The sequence below is a fragment of the Silene latifolia genome, unplaced genomic scaffold, assembly GCF_048544455.1.
Source record: "Silene latifolia isolate original U9 population unplaced genomic scaffold, ASM4854445v1 scaffold_20.1, whole genome shotgun sequence".
In the NCBI taxonomy this organism is placed as follows: Eukaryota; Viridiplantae; Streptophyta; class Magnoliopsida; order Caryophyllales; family Caryophyllaceae; genus Silene; species Silene latifolia.
In genome coordinates, this window is record NW_027413163.1 from 4,096,776 (window position 1) to 4,115,537 (window position 18,762).

Below are 18,762 nucleotides of genomic sequence, written 5' to 3' on the forward strand. Positions count from 1 at the left end.
TAAATTGGCGGGAAGGGAATTTTTATGTATGTAGAAGGTCTATAGTGGCGGTTTAAGTAAGAACCGACGTGATAACATAAGCTTTTTATGGCGGTTCCAAATAGAAAACGCCATCATAGGTCAATTGTGGCGGTTTTATTAACAACCGATGTTATAAATGACGCGAAAAGTTAATACAAAGTGACAACTTTTTAGGCTAAAAAACCGCCATTATATGTTTTTGCATCGGTTTTAATTAAAACCGACTTTAATAGGAAAAAAACACCAAATAAAAACCCATTACAATTCCCTCACAATTAAAACTCACGGTTGCAGTTTCTTCGTCTTCTTCGATTCCACACCGCCAAAACCCAAAAACCCTTTACAATTCAACTCCGGCAACCACCACCATCAGGCATCCCCCCACCTGCCCACCACTGCATCCGGTCTGCTAGTGGTTACTCTAAGGTATTATGAATTCCTATGTTATTTATTCTTCATCACTGGTTTTAAATGATACGGTTTCCCGTCATATATACATATTTTTGTTGATACCAAGTTTGAGTAACATAGATAAATCAAATGATAATTTCCGATCATACATATTGTTGTTGATCTAATAGCAATCGTGATACAATTATTTTATCTAATACAAAAAATTCCTGTAAATGACGAGGTAGAAGGGATTGGTAGTACTCAGCATTAACCCTAAGGATGACTTGTATTAAACGGAAATGAATATTCAACTAAGAAACACATCCATTTTTGTGAGCCATTTAGCCTACTTTGCAGTAACTGATGTAATACTAAATTGAATTTGAACTAAATTTTGTTATAATGAAGGTGACATGGGTAGAGCATATAGAAGTGGATGACCGCGAGGTCCATAACTTATACAGGGGACTTGTAAATTCAGGACTGGCCTTTGGAGCAAAACAATGGGTTTCAGATTTGATTACTCCGACGATGATGCCTATGAACTAATTGTCGACATTGGGGACCAATACTACAATGCCAAAGGTTGCTTCTTTTAATTTTAAGCTTTTCGATTTTATTTAGTTCTTAATTGCTTGATCGCTTTTTAAGGTTTTAATTATTTGCTATAATTTGTTGCTGGTGTACTTTAATCATGTCATCGATGCGTTTCAAGAAGAGATTTTGATGGTAGTTTTGATTTATCTCTTTGACTATCAGTTTTTTATCTTTAGGTTTATGATATTGCTACTGGTAGTGTAATGTGTTTTGTGTGAGCAATTATAGGTGGCTTCACTTTGAGATATAATATAATTCTAGGGTTTCACTCTCCATTTATCCGACTGTCCGTCTCTTTCTCTCCTATTGTCGTTGCTGCATTTTCTCTATTTCGAATTCACAGTACCAAATCGATTGATTAAACTCGTTGCTTCAATTCTTATTAATTTCGGATAATTATAATTAAGGGCGATGTTGTAGGTAAGCATGTGTTCTAATACTTAATTGCTGGCTTTCACAGAAGTGTTAGATGGAGGCATTGGTCAGATGATCACTAAGGTGATTCCCTTTCATCTTGTTATATTTTGTGATCGGTAGTTAAGCGAGTTGTCTAGCAGGAGTTGTCGCGGTTTTGAAAAGTTTGATTCTTTTTCCTCCCTCATGTTCAGCTTATCCTCAATAGCTTTGTTTCTCTGCATCCAGATATGGTAAACACACACACTAACAGCAGCCCGGATGATTCTTTTTTTCAAAGTAGAACCCCTGTACCCTCCAGTCCAGGTTAGACATCTATCCCGCTAAGTCATATGTGCAGCCACTAATCCATGTAATTCATCAGTTTTGGACTATAGAGCATGTGAAAAAAAGATGATCAATATCTTCATCCTTCTCTTGACATAAACAACACGCATTTCTATCTTCTCAGATTCAAACTAATATTATTTTAATGTTTAAAATCTAATATTTGATCGAAATTGCGTACAAGCTAAGTGCTCCTTGGCGTGACAATAATGTGAGGTAGGACTTCCTTATGTTGGAATCTTGTTAGAATATGAAGCTTAAATTTGATAGTTGTACTATTATTAGTCATGTCTTAATACACCTGTGGCTGTGCCTGTAATGGACAGAAATGTATGTTCATAAACTCAGCTCTGCATACTTTGGTGTCTTAGGTCATCAGCAGGTCGACTAGTCAAACTTTTTCTATCCATTTTCTGTCCAACTCCTGCAGATAGATTCGACTGGATTCGACTATTACATCTTTGCTTCATTTCCACCTTGATTCGATCAGCCATGCTCACAGGTTATTACTACATTATATTTGCTTAACTTATCTATTACATTACCGAGGGAAAAGAAGAAGTATACTCATAGGTTAGTTATTGAGCTCTCATATTTTCTTTCTCCTACAGTCAGTACTAGAAGTTCAGTCTTTGTTTTGATGTCTTCTCGTGTTTTCTTATTTGTATTACTTGATTGTTTTTGGTAACACATGGTATTACATATATTTTTGATTGTATGATTTTGCTATAGTTTTGTGGTAGTGTGACGTTTTTTGCCAGGGACTTTCTTTAACTGAAACTCTTGATTATTTTTTTAGATCTAATTTACGTGTCCATTTATGTGTCCATTTATTTTGTACAGCTCTCGTTTGCGCAAAGAGGTGGCTGGCATATAGTGTTCTAATTACTCCATCCAAGAATAAGTTGTAAGTCACCATCCTAATACAAGTATCTAGTGTTGTTCTTTATGGCCTTCTATTTGCATAATTTAGAGTGGACTGCCTTCATCTTGTGTGTTTAGCAAAGGCCACTTCAAAGTATCTGTTATCTTCCATTGTTTAATTCTACACATATGCCTCTGTAAAAGTGCCTTGAACTATACTTCATATATGGCAAAATAAGTTATTGAGTGGTGGTCTACTTTTCCTTTATCTTATGTAAATGTACATCTATTGGGATTGTAAAGTAGAGTTTATTTGTTCACACTACATCATAGTGATGGTCTTGTTTTATCTCAAATGCAGTGTGACTTAATATGAATTGAATGGGAATGTTTTGCTATTTTCTTTTCTTATACCACTTGGATACCAAGATGGGAACATTATGGATGAACCATGTCAGGTTTGTTTTGATTTTGCTCATGGATTCTCAACTTTTTGCATCATAAAGCTATTTGTAAACAAGAATCTTAATGATGCTATTTTGAGGGTTTATCTATTAACTTGCAACAATTTAATTCCCTGAAAGTCACCGTTAGGCTTTAGAGAATATCATCTGCATGCAGGTAATATTCATGTTAAAAAAATTAAATTCCAGTATGGTAAAGCAGCAAAGCATGTTGATGGGCATTTCTCAAACATGTGCAATGGGGGATGAGCAGAATTAGGGTTGTTGACGGGTTAGTTGGTGGTGCCAAGCCTCTTAGAAATACTCAGTCATGTTAAAAATTGATTTATATTTGTTGATGGGTTAGTTGTCACTGCTACTATTGATGCTCCTGCCCTCGATGCTCTGACCATGGCTTTCACTTCACACACATACATCGCTGGTACAACTCGAAACTCTAATTTTTTTAGTGTGTGTGAACATTTGATACTTTAGTGTATAATCGCTGGTTTTGTCTCACTCGTGCAAAAGCTTTTGATCAAACCTGGGAGCATTCTATAGTGTCTTATGTTGATTTTAATAATATTTAGGCTGTTTTTTTAACTATTAGTTTGCTAAATGTATTATTGCAGATTCAACAATTCAATCTTAATTGAGGAGATGAAAGATGTAAAGAGATGTGAGCTATTAAATGTTTAGAGAACATCAAATGTTGTTTAGTTTATTAACTAAAACGTGTATGTGAATATTTATACACTTGTATGTATAATTTTAAACATCGACATTATTGTTTTGTGAATGATAAGCAAATTCGTTGGTTGGCATTCTTGTGTATGTATTGTTTGTTAGTTTCGCTATTTGGCTTGTCAATTCCATAGGACGTTGCTTCCAAAATTTTGGTAGTAAACAATTATTTTTTTTTTAAAAATATCTATCTATGGTGGCGGTTCTTTAAGTATGAAACGCCACTATTAGTTTACCTTTAATGGCGGTTCTTTAATAACAACTGACATTATATATAATATTTAATGGCGGTTCTTTAACAACAACCGACGTTATATATAAATTATAGATGAGTTATAGTGGCGGTTCTTGTCTAAAACCGTCATTTTATATAAGCCAATAATGGCGGTTTTGTTTAAAAACCGCCACCATAGGTAAGCTATCATGGCGGTTGTACAACCGCCGCAAAGTGTAAACGACCCCGTGATATACGGCGCACCCAAAATCTCTAAAAACTGCCACAAAAAGGTCATTTATGACCGCCACTATAGGGGTTTTTTGTACTAGTGATTCCCCGACGATATTTTGATGGCTATTCAAACACAACTTGAAAGGCACATCACCCCATGGTTTGCCGATTATGCCAATTATATTGTTGGAAAAGTGCTCCCTCCAAATTTGAACCACAACCAAAGAAAGAGATTCCTATTCGAAGTGAAGAGGTACTTTTGGGATGACCCTAACCTCTACAAGGAGTGTAGCGATGGGCTCTACTGGAGATGCATCCCTCAATGGGAAATCCAAGGAATCTTGGAAGGATGTCATTCATCACCCTACGGTGGGCACCATGGAGCAAGGAGAACCGTTGCAAAAATTCTCCAATCGGGCTTCTATTGGCCAACAATGTTCCAAGATACAAGAGAATTCATCATTCATTGCGATGCTTGTCAAAGAACGGGGAATATATCTTGGAGGAACGAAATGCCACAAAGGGGCATTCTAGAGGTAGAGATCTTCGATCTTTGGGGAATTGACTACCAAGGGCCCTTTGTGACATCCAATGGGAATAAGTACATCCTTGTGGCCGTCGATTATGTTTCAAAGTGGGTGGAGGCAATTGCCACCCCAAATGATGATGCAAAAACGGTCACCAAGCTTTTCAAGAAGATAATTTTCCCAAGATTTGGAGTTCCTAGAGCAATCATTAGTGATGGAGGAACACATTTCCATGAGAAGAAGCTTGCATCCCTTTTGACTAAATATGGTGTTCAACATCGAACCGGCTTGGGATATCATCCTCAAACAAGCGGTCAAGTGGAAATTTCAAATAGAGAGATCAAGCAAATCCTTGAAAAAGTTGTGAACAAGACTCGGAAAGATTGGAGCACAAAGCTTGATGATGCTCTTGGGGCTTATAGGACGGCCTATAAGACTCCCATAGGAGCCTCCCCCTACAAGCTTGTCTATGGAAAAGCATGTCATTTGCCAATCGAATTGGAGTACAAAGCTTATTGGGCAATCCGAGCACTTAATCTTGATCTCAAATTGAGCGGTCAAAGGAGGATGATTCAAATCCAAGAGTTGGAGGAGTTCCGACTACAATCCTATGAGAATGCAAAGATTTACAAAGAAAGAACAAAATTGCTTCATGACAAAAGAATTAGACAAAAGGCCTTGCACAAGGGAGACAAAGTCCTTCTATTCAATTCCCGCTACCGACTCTTTCCGGGAAAATTGAACTCTAGATGGATGGGTCCCTATGTGATAACCGAAGTTGTAAAATATGGAGATTTCGAACTCAAGGCGGAAGATGGAAGCAAGTTCAAGGTAAATGGTCAAAGGTTGAAACCCTACTATGAAGGAACGTTTGTTGGAGAGGTCGAGGCTACCTACCTCGGGCCTCCTCCCCCTTGAAAGGACAATCTAAGGGAGAGTTTGGTGGAGTCCTCCCTAAACCACCACTTGTAAATATACTAACCTTCTAACTTGTATTTATTTATTGCATTTTGCTTTAATAAATAACTCTTTTCATGAGCGTAAGTAAGGGAGGGTTACTAATGATTTTTGAATGAAGGAAGGAACAAATGCTTAAGTGTGGGGAAGCATCTAAGAAAGGAGAAGAAGTCAAAAATCGCAGCCTGAATCCGTGCGGAGTCCCTGTAATCCGGCCGTCTTGCAGGAATCCGGGCGTTTAGTGGAAAAACCGTCCGTCCAGCTATGCTGAGAAATTGAAGACTTCTGGACTGAGGTGGAATCCGAGCGTCCAAGAAAAGTAGACGCCCGTCTTGAGGAATCCGGCCGGATTTGAAGAAAGACGCCCGTCTTTCTACCTGTGCATTTCAAAGAAAATCTCTGTAGCAGAATCCGCCCGTCTTCTCAAGAAGACGCCCGTCCCATCTTAAAAGAATCCGAGCGTCTTATGCTCGGGACGCCCGTCTTGAGGCGTCAAAATTTTGGAAATTTTCTCTGTGGCAGAATCCGGGCGTATTGTCAGGAATCCGCTCATCCCGTGGAGCAAGAATCCGAGCGTCTTCACCTCGAATCCGCTCGTCTTCTCACGGTGTCTTGACCCGACTTCTTCCTAATTAAAATACCCCCACCACACATACAATGACACATCACTATTCTTTCCACTTACCCTATAAAACCCACCTCCTTATGACTCCCATACATATCCAAATCACTCTCTTTACCCACAAAATCAAAAATCCCCAATTTTCCAGGGTTTCCAACACTCAATCAACAAGGAACATCCTTACTCTTTCACAAATCAAAACAACCCAACAAAAGAAGCAAGAATGGCACCAATGAGATCCTCTTTTCGGAGTGCAAGAAGACCAAGGATGATGGGAAGTTCTTCTACTTCCCATCTCAACACCATTAGAAGGGAACATGTAGAGATTGTAGACCTCACAAGGCTCGATGATTTCTCAAATGTGGAATTCCTCGATGATGTGCAGAGATTAGTCTTCCACCGGCTCCTAAGTAAGAATATTCTTTCCACTAAATTTCTTTGTCATGCTACCTTGAGAAAGCTTGGGATTTTTCACCAAGTAGAAGCTCTCTTTGAGGTTTTTGGTCTTTCAACCCTTTTTCGCATGTATGAACCAACCTATCGGTCCCTTGTGCTAGAATTCTTAAGCTTTTTGAAGATTACAACTGTGAACAAAGTGATATGCATAGAGTTTAGGTTGGAGAATGTTTCTAGGATGATGACCCTTGTAGAGTTCGCCAATGTGTTCGGACTTGATGTTTCACCTACCCGAACATCAAAGCCCAAAAAGTATAGTGTTGCACCCTTGTGGAGGGCCATGACGGGCCGGGATTTCATTCTTACCAAGGAATGTCTTGCTTTTCACATCCAAAACCCGATCTTGAGGCTTACATATCGATTTCTTTCGGGTACTCTCTTCGCCCGCCGAGATCCGGCCATCGTGAACCAATTGGACCTTGTGTTTATGGAATCATACCTCAACATTCAAGGGAGAGATGGGTATCACGTCAATGCACCTCTAGTTTTGCTAGAGAAATGGGCAAAGTTTAGAAATGGGGATGATGATGGAATGAAGCACATAGTGAATGGAGGACTCATAACTCGACTTGCAAAGCACTTCAACCCAAGGTTCAATGAGAACAATGAGTACACTCCACTTACGGGGAGCACGAGAATTAATGAAGATCTCCTTATCGTCCAACACCATTGGATAACCCTTGAGGGGGTCGATAAGCGGATAAAGTGGTTGACAAAAGGGAGCGATCCGATCTATCTCCCAATAACCGATCTACCACGGATCTCCCCAAGAAGAGGAAGCTTGTCCCCAATGCCCTCCTACCTCATCCAAGTCAAACAAAGCAAGCTCCACCACCTCAAAACCCACCACCGCAACAACAAGAACAACAAACCCAAAATGAGAAGATAAAAGTGCCTCCCTACCCCTTTCCCTACCAACCATATAACCATCCAAATCCCTTCATCCTCCCCCGTGACGACTTTGTCACGGGAATTTTGCAAGATTTACACTACCGTCAATATGAGACCTCCGTGGACACTTACTATGCTCTTTACCACCAATACCATGAGATGGCTCAAAAAGGACGGATTAGTGAGGAAGGAGCTTTCCCTTCATGGGCTCAAATGGATTTGCTCTTTCCCAACTCGGAGAAGGCTAATGAAGGGGCAAACGGTAGGCAAGGGGAGGAAAGTGGCAATTCATGGATCCAAGTTTAAGTAATGCTTCAAAGGATATTTGGGATAGCGATATAGAGGGAGATGATGCCGATGTCTAGGAGACTACTTCATCACTAGGTGGAGCAAGCAAGAGCACCCACCTAAGTTCAAGTGAAGTTTTCTCATCTCTCCTCTTTATCTTTATGAAAAGAAGTTTGTATCTTGTACCTTTGTATTTTATATAATTTTGATCATTGTTGGAGTAGTCCTAGCCCCATTAGAGGACTCACACCTCGGTACCATTGAGGTGTTCTCATTTTTATTGTTCCATTTTGAAAATCCAAAATGACAAATTAGTTTCATGTATAGCATAGTGTGTGCATGAACTACACCCATCCTTGGACATTAGCAATAGTGTCTTACTCGGTTTGGGGAAGTTAATGCATACACAACGGGAGGTAATCTAAATTATCCTCTCCGTCATAACAAAAACCATGCATCATGTAGTGTAGCTTAGTGTAGATTGCATTTAGTGTAGAAATCATGCATCATCTTTGCATAATTTCCATCATTTTGGCCATTGAGGACAATGCCCATATTAGTGTGGGGATGGGAATTCTAACATTTAACTCTTATTCAAAAATCCAAAAAAAAAAAGAAAAAAAAATTGAAAAATTTCAAAAATCATAAAAATTTGAAAAATCGAAAACCCAAAAACATGTTCATTTCCTTTGTAGTGTAGCCTTGTATATGTTGTACATATTGTGTTTGTTCATCCTTGTTCACATTGATCGACTACGCCACATCCGAGACATGAGGATATTGAAGATCGCATGGTATGATCTGTCCAATCTCCTTTTTCCTCTTTATGTTAATGACTATGTGGCTTTATTTTGATTGATGTGGTATAAACAATGTGAACCTAGGACTTGCATTTAGTTTACTTGGCATACTAGTTGGTAGAAGCATATGCATTAGGATGTTTATATTAGTTGCATCATGGCATGTAGTTGCATGTTAGAAAATTTTGCGAAACCGTCTACTTGGGAAGCTTGACAAGTGTATATAGGCCCTAGTAGATGCTTTTTGTTCTTAAGACTTTGCTTGTTAGAATACTTGTAAAACACCCTAGGATGTGTCATGCTAGTATCCTTTGACCCATGGATTAAGGCCTAGTCAAGAGTACCTTGTGGTGTGATAACTCCTTGGCTACCGTTTATTCCAAGGTGACCCTTGAAACCATGCATCTATCCATCATCCATGTTCTACCATACATTTTTGTCAACAAAAGGGAATGGGCACAAAAACAAAAAGAAAATCAATTTGAGTTCAATGAATGAAAAAGAAAAGAAAAAGTTTGCAAAATGCATCAAATGAAAAGAGGAGCAAAAATAGAACTCCTAAAACTTCAAATATAAGCCACCCTCACTACATATGGGGTGACTTAGAAAATGTTCAAAAGAAATGCAAAGAAAAGTTGAAAGTTGTCAAGTGTTGAAATGCCAAACATCAAAGAAATGGCAAGAAAGTGTTCTCAAATGTTATATGCCACACGAAATTGGGGGGAAAAACAACAACAAAGCAAACTCCCAAATGAAACTCAAATTCTATCGATCCCTTTATCCATCGTATCCATTTTTGTGCATGGTAGAGAGGGGACGACCCTTCTTCTTGTCTAGGCAAGAGGGGGAATTTCGCGATCCTCCAGTGTTTCTAACACCATAGGGAGTCTACTCTTGACAAAAGCATTTAACGATTGAGGACAAAGGTACCCTAGCTTGACACAATTTGGAGGTGATTTATTGGTATCCTTCTAGGCTTAGTAGTTTGAAGAAATTGCATCTATGAAGGAGTGTGTACCCTTGAATTGCTTCCCTTGTAGATAATTTCCACCACTTAGATGAGGAAAGTGGCTATTCTTTTGTAGATGCATCCATTATGTGTTTTTGTGTGCTTAAAGTTTGGATGTGTCGCCATTTTGGCAAGACCCACCTTGCCTTGCAAGAAGGCATCCTACCTCATGGTTGTCTTGTTGTGAGTTGAAGGGGCGGAGTGAGACCCGCTAATTGTCTCATATCGGCTATATTATTAGGATAGGTTAGTATTGGTCCTAGTCTTTGTCACCTCTTTACTCGGGACGAGCAAAGGTTCGGTTTGGGGATATTTGATGTGACCATAATTGGCGCATATTTAGCCCCCAAATTAGCCTTGTTCCCATACTTTTTAGTGCTTATTTGGGTCATTTCTTATCTTTAGTTCTTTGTTTTGCATATTCTTTGAGATTTTGATCCCTTGGTAGGAAAGGAGTAAGAATCTTGCATTTTCATGGCAAAACGAGACTAAATTGATCGAATTCAATGACCAAGCATCAAGGAGAGACAAGATTAGAAGGCCTTTGTACATATCATAGTAGAAGAGCAATGTTGAGAAAGGATCCTTGAGTCCCCAAGGAAATCCCCAAGGAATTTATGAAGAAAAGGGAAGAAAAGAAGAAGATTTGTTGCCGATCGACAATCCGAGCGGATTGTCACCAATCCGTCCATCCCCAAAGAAGACAATCCGAGCGGCTTTGCCACAATCCGCTCGGATTCCCCTCCACAATCCGTCCGGATTCCCCCTAAATCCGCTCGGATTCCAAAGCCAGAATCCGCCCGTCCCGACCCTATTCCGCCTGGATTCTAGCACAGCACGGATTGTCTTCTCCAAGTTACGAAGAAAGAAGCCCTTCTCTCGAAAAATACCGGGTCCTCCTTGCTCAACTTAAAAAGTGTAATTACTAGTTTAGCCCTTAGTTAACCCTAATGCATCCTCCCTAATTTCCACTATAAATACCCCATTAGTCTAATTAGAGGAGCATGTTCTTCTTATCAATAATTAGTGTAGTTAATATCAATCAAATCTCTCTTTAATATTGTAATCAAGTATTAATCAAGTTTTAATCCAAGTTTTAGTTCTTCAATCTCTCTTTTGTTCATCCTTTATTTTGGGTAATTGAAGATTATTTGGGTTATTGTTGGGAGATTGAAAACCTCTCAATCAAGCATTCAAGTACTTCTATTATTCTTGCTTTGTTATTGGAATCATTAGTAGGTTTAATCTCTTAATCCCTTTTTAATTATTGTTAATTACTTTCATTTATTCATCATGTTTCATATTGTTGGTATGATTGACAACCTTGCTAGCATGATCAACATGATAATGAGTGAGTAGTCTCTTAGCTAGGGTTAATGGGTGATTAGGGGAAACCAACATGGGGAATGATTCATGCTTAAATTAATATGCTTTCATGGTTTATTTGCTTGCTTGTTTTGATCTCAACTCATGCACATGTTATATTTGATGAAATGCTAAGCCTATGAATCCTTGCATTTACTATCATCTTCTATCTTTTCAATGAGACTTGTAAGACATAACCCAACTCGAGTCTCATTAGACCATGCATGTTGTTGAGTAGGGAAGATTAAGTCGACTTGTAGGTGTTGTACAATCTAATCGATTCGGCTCCGGGACCCAAACTTTCCTAGGATTGTAAGATATAACCCAACTCAATCCATCACAACAATAATTGCTTGCATATAATTTGAGAACATGTTTGTATGATCATATCCCATGATTCCACTATGATCCCATGACACCCTAGTGCCTTTAATCAATTGTTTACACCCCTTTAATTCATCTTGCGTGTTTATTTTCATTGCTATTTTAGTTTAGTAACATTCTACATCAACCCAATTTGTGACACCCCTTAGACACTACTAGTTACAATAGAAATTTCATTTCAACTCCCGTCCCTTGGGATCCGACCTTTACTTGCCTCTTTACTAATTGTAGAGTTGTTTGTGGAGCTATAAATTGTGTTTTGATTCGACCGTGACCAACGACCACATCTTAATTTGTGAACACTTAGCGGGAACGCATCAATCACGTTTTAAGTGAACTAAAGCGGTGAACTACGATAATTGTAATTGACACGGTCGATAAACTCGATAAAATGACAATGCATGTTTTAGTTATGGCGATGCATGCAACATATAAATAAAATGCAAAGCATAAAAATAAATCCTAGTATGACCTTCCTAAAATAGAAAAACTATTTAACTATTACATATTCGGAAACCAACTCCATTGGTCCCTTGAACTTCGGTTTTGGCACGCATCTCGAGGTAACACCGTAGTTATGTATCACCTTCTTGAGTGACACCGTCTTCAAGGAACTCCGAAATAAATAAATTACATAACAAATTACTTAATTTCGTATTATACATTTGTAAATAAAATAAAATAAATCTATTAAATTACAAAACGGTGATACGAGATCACAATAAATTACAACTGAATCGATATTCCCATACATTTCGGGTAATACCAATTAAAAACTAAGGCCATACTAAGTAAAATTACATAATTCAAAATTACATAAAATAAAATTATGACAATCATAAATAAAATGCACCATTATAATATGTATAAACATGCCCAATTTTATGCTAAATCGCCTTTAAGGAGCCAATATCGTATATTACACGGTTTTTACGGATTTGCGTGATTCAACGTTTTATAATCACAAAAATTACATAAATTCATATTTATGCACAAGTTAATTACCCTAACCTCTTAGGACTCAAAATTAGACTTCACTAATTATTTGACTATAATTAACTCATATTTCTAAAATTGTTCATTAATGGACCTAAAATTGCAATAAAATGCAATAAACTTTAAATAAATCACAAAATTTCAAATAAATTCAAAATTTTAAATTTAAACTCATGAACATTCTGGAAAAATACCATGACACTCATAATGTTAAAAAAATTTAGGTTAAAAATTTCGAAATTTATCCGGAAAAACAATGTTGCGGTTTATCGGTTTTAACAAATATAATCATAAAAACATGAGAAAAATTATATTTATCAACTTTTTAATTTTAGATCTGAAATGGATAAGAAAATGCAACATATGACGTTTTTCCTTTGTCATGGAGTATGTTTTAGGAATTATTCACTAATTAAGTCACTATTTATGCTATTTTTCATCAAAAATTCATAAATCATGCATAAAGACTTCAATATAGCCTATTATTTTACACACAACTTGTAAAATTTCATGTGACAACATACTAAATTTCTATGACCAGATTCGAAATTTATCTCATATTAACCTATTTTTCTTTTAAATCCGATTTTAAACATGAAAATCCATTTTTCGAGCATAAGAACTCCAAAAATTCTGAAAATTTACAGGTCATCTTAAAATAATACATGTGATAACATATCCAAAAATCACTGGAAAATTCGAAGTTTAGCTAATTTTAGTCCGAAAATGACATTTTAATCATAAAATCACATTTTTAATGCCATTATAATATAAGATGAACAATAAAAATCCATAAAATAACCAAAATATCCTAAATACATTTTAGGACCAGAAATGTTAACATGCATAAATTTATTTTGTGATATATCATAATAACACAAATTTACAAGTTTTATATGTTAATCGTATAACTCGGAAAAACTATAACCGATTTGCATGCAAACAACCAAGGCTCATGATACCGCTTGCTAGAAATCTATATCTCTTTACTCAACATATTCATTTATGTTATATTTTAATTTAGTCATAAAATTAAATATTTATCTTATGCATGCAAACAATAAAGAAAATAAGGAAGAAATCTTTATTCTTACATTGAGTTTTTGGTTTATATGGGCACAAGTGAGTTCTCCTACTCACTTGTTCTTGAGCTTCCTTTAATGGATGAACTAGGATTCAAGTAGAGAATCCCTCCCAAGGTTTTATACCCAAGATAACAACTTAATAAAACTAATATTATTATTACTAGAATAATACTAATTTTGTATAAAAATTGACCCAAAAATATTATTTGGTCTCTCTATTATTTCGGTCAAGAGAGAAGAAGGAGAAGGAAGTTTTTATCTTTCTAAAACTCTAAATTTAGATGGTGTGTGAATGAATAATGCACTAAACTATCAAGTAGTGTATTAGGCAAAGATAAGGAGAAAAACTCATGCCATTCTCCTCTTGTAAAACCGGGTGGAAGGAAGAGGAAGTGCCCAATGCATGCACAAGGTGTTCTTCACAATGACCACTAGGTTTGCATGGCTAGTATATTAGGGAAATCAGTATGCTTACCACTCACACAATAAACATAATATTTCCTTAATCCTCCCATTATTTCGGCTAACATGGATAAAATGGACTCCATTTTATTTTTGTGAATTTGTGAACTTGTCAAATGTCACATGTCACATAAAATTGTTATGTATTTTTAACATATTAAAAATCAACGCATTAATAAAAATACGTCATATACAAAAATCGACTTAGTAATTCATAATTACTAGTACCAAAATATTTTACCAATTATAAATCACAACATCTTGTATTTATAATAATTTATTCATTCAAATGCAAGTGTTTCCTTAAACAATAATTTCATCTAAGTAATGAAAGAATTCGATTACTTAGACCGTATCTTATTTAATCAAATTACAATGAGACACGTAAATATTACTTCCAAAATCGTCCGTCAATTTTAAGTAATTTAATTGACCCGTATCGTCATACGATCAATTAAATGATCAATTAAGTGTGTTACCCTTTAGGTATGACCTAAGGAGATCAACTGGTCACCACCGTCTCACGACAGTAATGTAAAACTCTAGTCAGCCAATCATTACCGATATGTGTGGACCAGTTGACAGAAAATTACTTCCCAATTGTATTCTTTAAAATGAGACTTAAACATGTGATCATCATGATCAACAGTTCTGATCGCATTATTGTCGGAGGACACATATTCCAACAGGTCGGGTTTGTAAAATCCTCCCCGTCTAGGTCACTCGGTCTCACTGCACCCCCCAAAAGTATTTTCTTGACCAGGTATGGTCTGGCCCAGTTGGGTTTGAATTTCCCCTCGGATCGACGGGTAATGGTGCTCGGACCGATTTGAGGACCAAGTCGCCCTTCTAGATGTTCCTGGGTTTGACCTTCTTGTTGAATGCCCGTTGTATACGTCGTTGGTATAGCTGGACGTTGTGCAAGGCGTTGAGCCGCCGTTCGTGTAGAAGAGTGAGTTGTTCGTACCTTCGACGGGTCCATTCCGCCTCAGGGACTTGACTCTCTAGCAGGATGCGTAGAGATGGGACCTCTAACTCTACCGGTTGAACCGCCTCCATACCGTATGTTAGGTAGAAGGGTGTGGCGCTTGTCGGTGTTCGAATGGAGGTTCGGTATCCCCAAGTGCGAATGGGAGTTTGCTCGGCCAATCGCGGTAGTTGTCTTGCATTTTCTTGATAATGGTGACAAGAGTCTTGTTAGCTGCCTCCGCCGCTCCGTTGGTTTGGGGACGGTAGGGGGATGATCGATGTCGCTTGATCTTGTATTTGTCCAGCAAAGCTTGAGTTTCCGCCCGGAAATGAGAGCCTTGATCGCTGATGATTTCATGGGGTACCCCATATCTGCAGATGATGTTGTTTTGAATGAACTTGGCCACTTGTTTGGCGGTCAAGACTGCATATGATTGTGCTTCCACCCATTTGGTGAAGTAGTCGATGACGACGAGGACAAAGCAGTGCCCCTTGGTGCCTACCTGGTTGACTTTCTCGATGATGTCGATGCCCCAGATTGAGAAAGGCCAGGGTGATGTCATGGTGTATAAAAGGGATTGTGGTATGTGTTGTATGTTAGCGAAGATTCTGCAATTGTGGCAATGTTTGACGTAGTTACGGCAATCGGCTTCCATGGTGGTCCAATAGTATCCTAGCCGCATGATCTTCCGGGTAAGCATCATTGCGCTCATGTGAGGGCCACATTCTCCGTCGTGGACCTCTCCCATGACTTTTTTGGCTTTGTGATGGTCAATGCAAAGGAGGAGAATTCCTTGGGGTGTTCTTTTGTATAGTTGATTTTTTTGGTAGAATGTGAATATATATATATTAATATGAAAAACGTGCCACCATTACATACAAAATTTGAGTAACATACTATATATGGAACCTACATAATTTCCTATCAAAAAGTATCAGAATGCCTTAAAATAGCCAGGTAGTCTGATATTTGGATGGCCATTTCCTACTTTGGAACCGTGCTTGAAATGAAGTTTTCACCTCCTTCATTACCTGAGTAGGGGAATGAACAACCATATCAACTCTGCAGAGATTTCTGACCCGCTAAATATTGTACAAGACAGCCACCACTGCAGCAAAAACCAAGTGCTTCTTGAGCAATGATCTGCATCTCCACTTAACACACCAGTGAAGGATATCCTGGGTAGGAAGTGAGACACTCGGCCATTGCCTTAATATATCCCAACACCTAATACTGAAAGCACAATGGTAGAACAAGTGATTGTGATCCTCTGTATGCATAGCACAAAGATCACAGACCCCATCAATAGGTAAACCAAAAGCCCTCATCCTATCTTTAGTCAGCAACCACTCCTTAGCAAACAACCAAGCAATGAAGGAATGCTTGGGTACATTAAGCCTATTCCATACCCAGGAGCCCATTTAGCTTTAGTCTGAGAACCCTGCAACCATATGTATCCAGCAGCCACAGTAAACTTACCATCACACCACTGATTCAGATGATAGCCAGGTTTAAAAATGTCCTTAACAGCACAAATCTTCCTCCAAGTCCAGCTAGATTGCAATGAGGGGACATAATCCTGCCAGTTCCTACCTTTCATATACACATGATCCACCCACTTGATCCACAAATGATCACTTTTACAAGCAAGCCACCAGGTATATTTACCAATTAAAACTTGATTCCATAATCTAAAATTTACTATGCCAAGACCTCCAAATTTTTTCTCAGTACAAAGTGCATCCCATGCCACTGAAGGAGCTTTCCCATACTGATCACTACTACTCCATAGGTAATTCCTACAGATAGCAGTGACCCTATCAAGAACTGTAACAGGGATCACAAAAATTCGAGCCTAATATACATGAAGTTGAGATAAAACAGCCTGAATCAACACCAGTCTCCCAGAATAGTTGAGCTTCTTTGCCCCCCAGCCCCTGAGTTTACTAACCACTTTCTCAACAAGTCTAGTACAATCACCAATTGCCATACGTTTATAAGAAATAGGGATCCCTAGGTACCTAAAAGGGAAGCTTCCCTCTTTGAACCCAGAGATACTGAGTATATAATCAATCTCTCCTTGATGAATGCCATTGAAGTAAATTTCAGATTTGTCACAATTCATTTCAAGCCCAGAAATAGAGGAGAAGGTTTCAAAGGCTCTCAATAAAACTTTAATAGAGACCCTGTCTCTCCTACAGAACATAAGGAGGTCATCTGCAAACCAGAAATGACTAAGCTTCAAGGTTCTGCAGAGGGAATGATAATTGAATTCCAGTTGCTCAGTAACCACCCTTAGTATCCTACTCAAATACTCCATACAAATGGTAAAAATCAAGGGTGACATTGGATGACCCTGTCTAATCCCACGCTTCCCTTGAAAATACCCAAAGGTAGACCCATTTAGTGAGAGAGTAAACTAAGGGGAAGACACACACTTCATAATCCACTGTACCAGCTTAGCAAGAAACTTTAGGGCCAAAAGCATCTGCTCAATGAACTGCCATTCCATACGCTTTTTTGAGGTCTATCTTCATAATACACCTAGGAGAGCAAGATTTCCTATTGCATAGTTGATTTTGGTTTATCACGAATTGTGATGCAAGTAAACGAATGGCTCTTTGTCTTCTTGGGTCAGAGTTAGGAGGGAATTCGTTTTTAGTTTTGTAGTTGAGGATGGCTTTGTACCAGGGTTCAGCATGGCTTTCCTCGTCATTGTTGATGGCACAAATGTGAGCTGGCTCGCTCCTTCTCTCGACGTATAGGGGCATCGACGTCATGTCGTCAGTTATGTTGACGAGCGCGGCAAGTTTTGCCAGGGCATCAGCGAATTGATTTTCTTTTTGCGGTAGGTGGAAGTAGTCGACTTGGTCGAAGAACTCGACCTCGTGATTGATTTTCTCTCGGTAGGGAGCTAAGCTGTCACTTCGGATTTTCCACGATCCGGACACCTGATTGATGATGAGCGAGGAATCGCCGTGGACCCTCAGTCTCTTGATGTCAAGTGTGATGGCTGCTTGTAGGCCGATGAGGCATGCTTCATATTCAGCGGCATTGTTGGTGACGGCGAAGTCTAGCTTGACCGAGATCCGAATATGTTCTCCCTCTGGTTATATTAGAAGGATTCCTACCCCGAAGCCTCTCAGATTAGACGCACCATCGAAGTATAGGTCCCATGCGTCGGTGTCGGCACAAAGGATGTCCTCGTCAGGAAGTGACCATGTGTCGGTCGTTGGATCCTCGTTTACGGGATTCTTTGCTAGAAAATCGGCGACTGCCCTTCCCTTGATCACCTTGAGGGGTACAAACTTGAGATCAAACTCGGACAACATGAGTGTCCACCTAGACAGCCTTTCGTTTAGTACGGGTTTTTCGAAGATGTATTTGACCGGGTCCATCTTGGAGTAGATGTGGACCGTGTAGCTGAGCATGTAATGGCGCAACTTCTTTGTTGACCATACTAGGGCAAGGCATGTCTTCTCCAGTTGGGTGTACCTTGTCTCGTACTCAATGAACTTTTTGCTGATGTAGTAAATGGCTCGTTCTTCGCCGTCGACTGTTTGTGCTAGCATTGCTCCCATGGCTGTGTCGGTGACAGTCAGGTATAGGGATAAAGGGATCCCCGGTTGAGGTGGCATGAGGACAGGAGGTTTGGATAGGATTTCCTATATCCTGTCAAAGGCCTTTTGACAATCGACG

General features: G+C 38.6%; 1 long non-coding RNA gene across 1 annotated transcript; it reads left to right on the top strand.

The window, feature by feature from the left end:
* The first annotated feature begins 278 nt into the window (after positions 1 to 278).
* Positions 279 to 3,883, top strand: LOC141638553 (uncharacterized). The gene is made up of 9 exons (XR_012542105.1): positions 279 to 447; positions 823 to 999; positions 1,472 to 1,509; positions 1,654 to 1,731; positions 2,183 to 2,254; positions 2,596 to 2,659; positions 2,978 to 3,074; positions 3,238 to 3,501; positions 3,692 to 3,883. It is a non-coding gene; the product is annotated as an uncharacterized LOC141638553 (long non-coding RNA).
* The last annotated feature ends 14,879 nt before the right edge of the window (positions 3,884 to 18,762 follow it).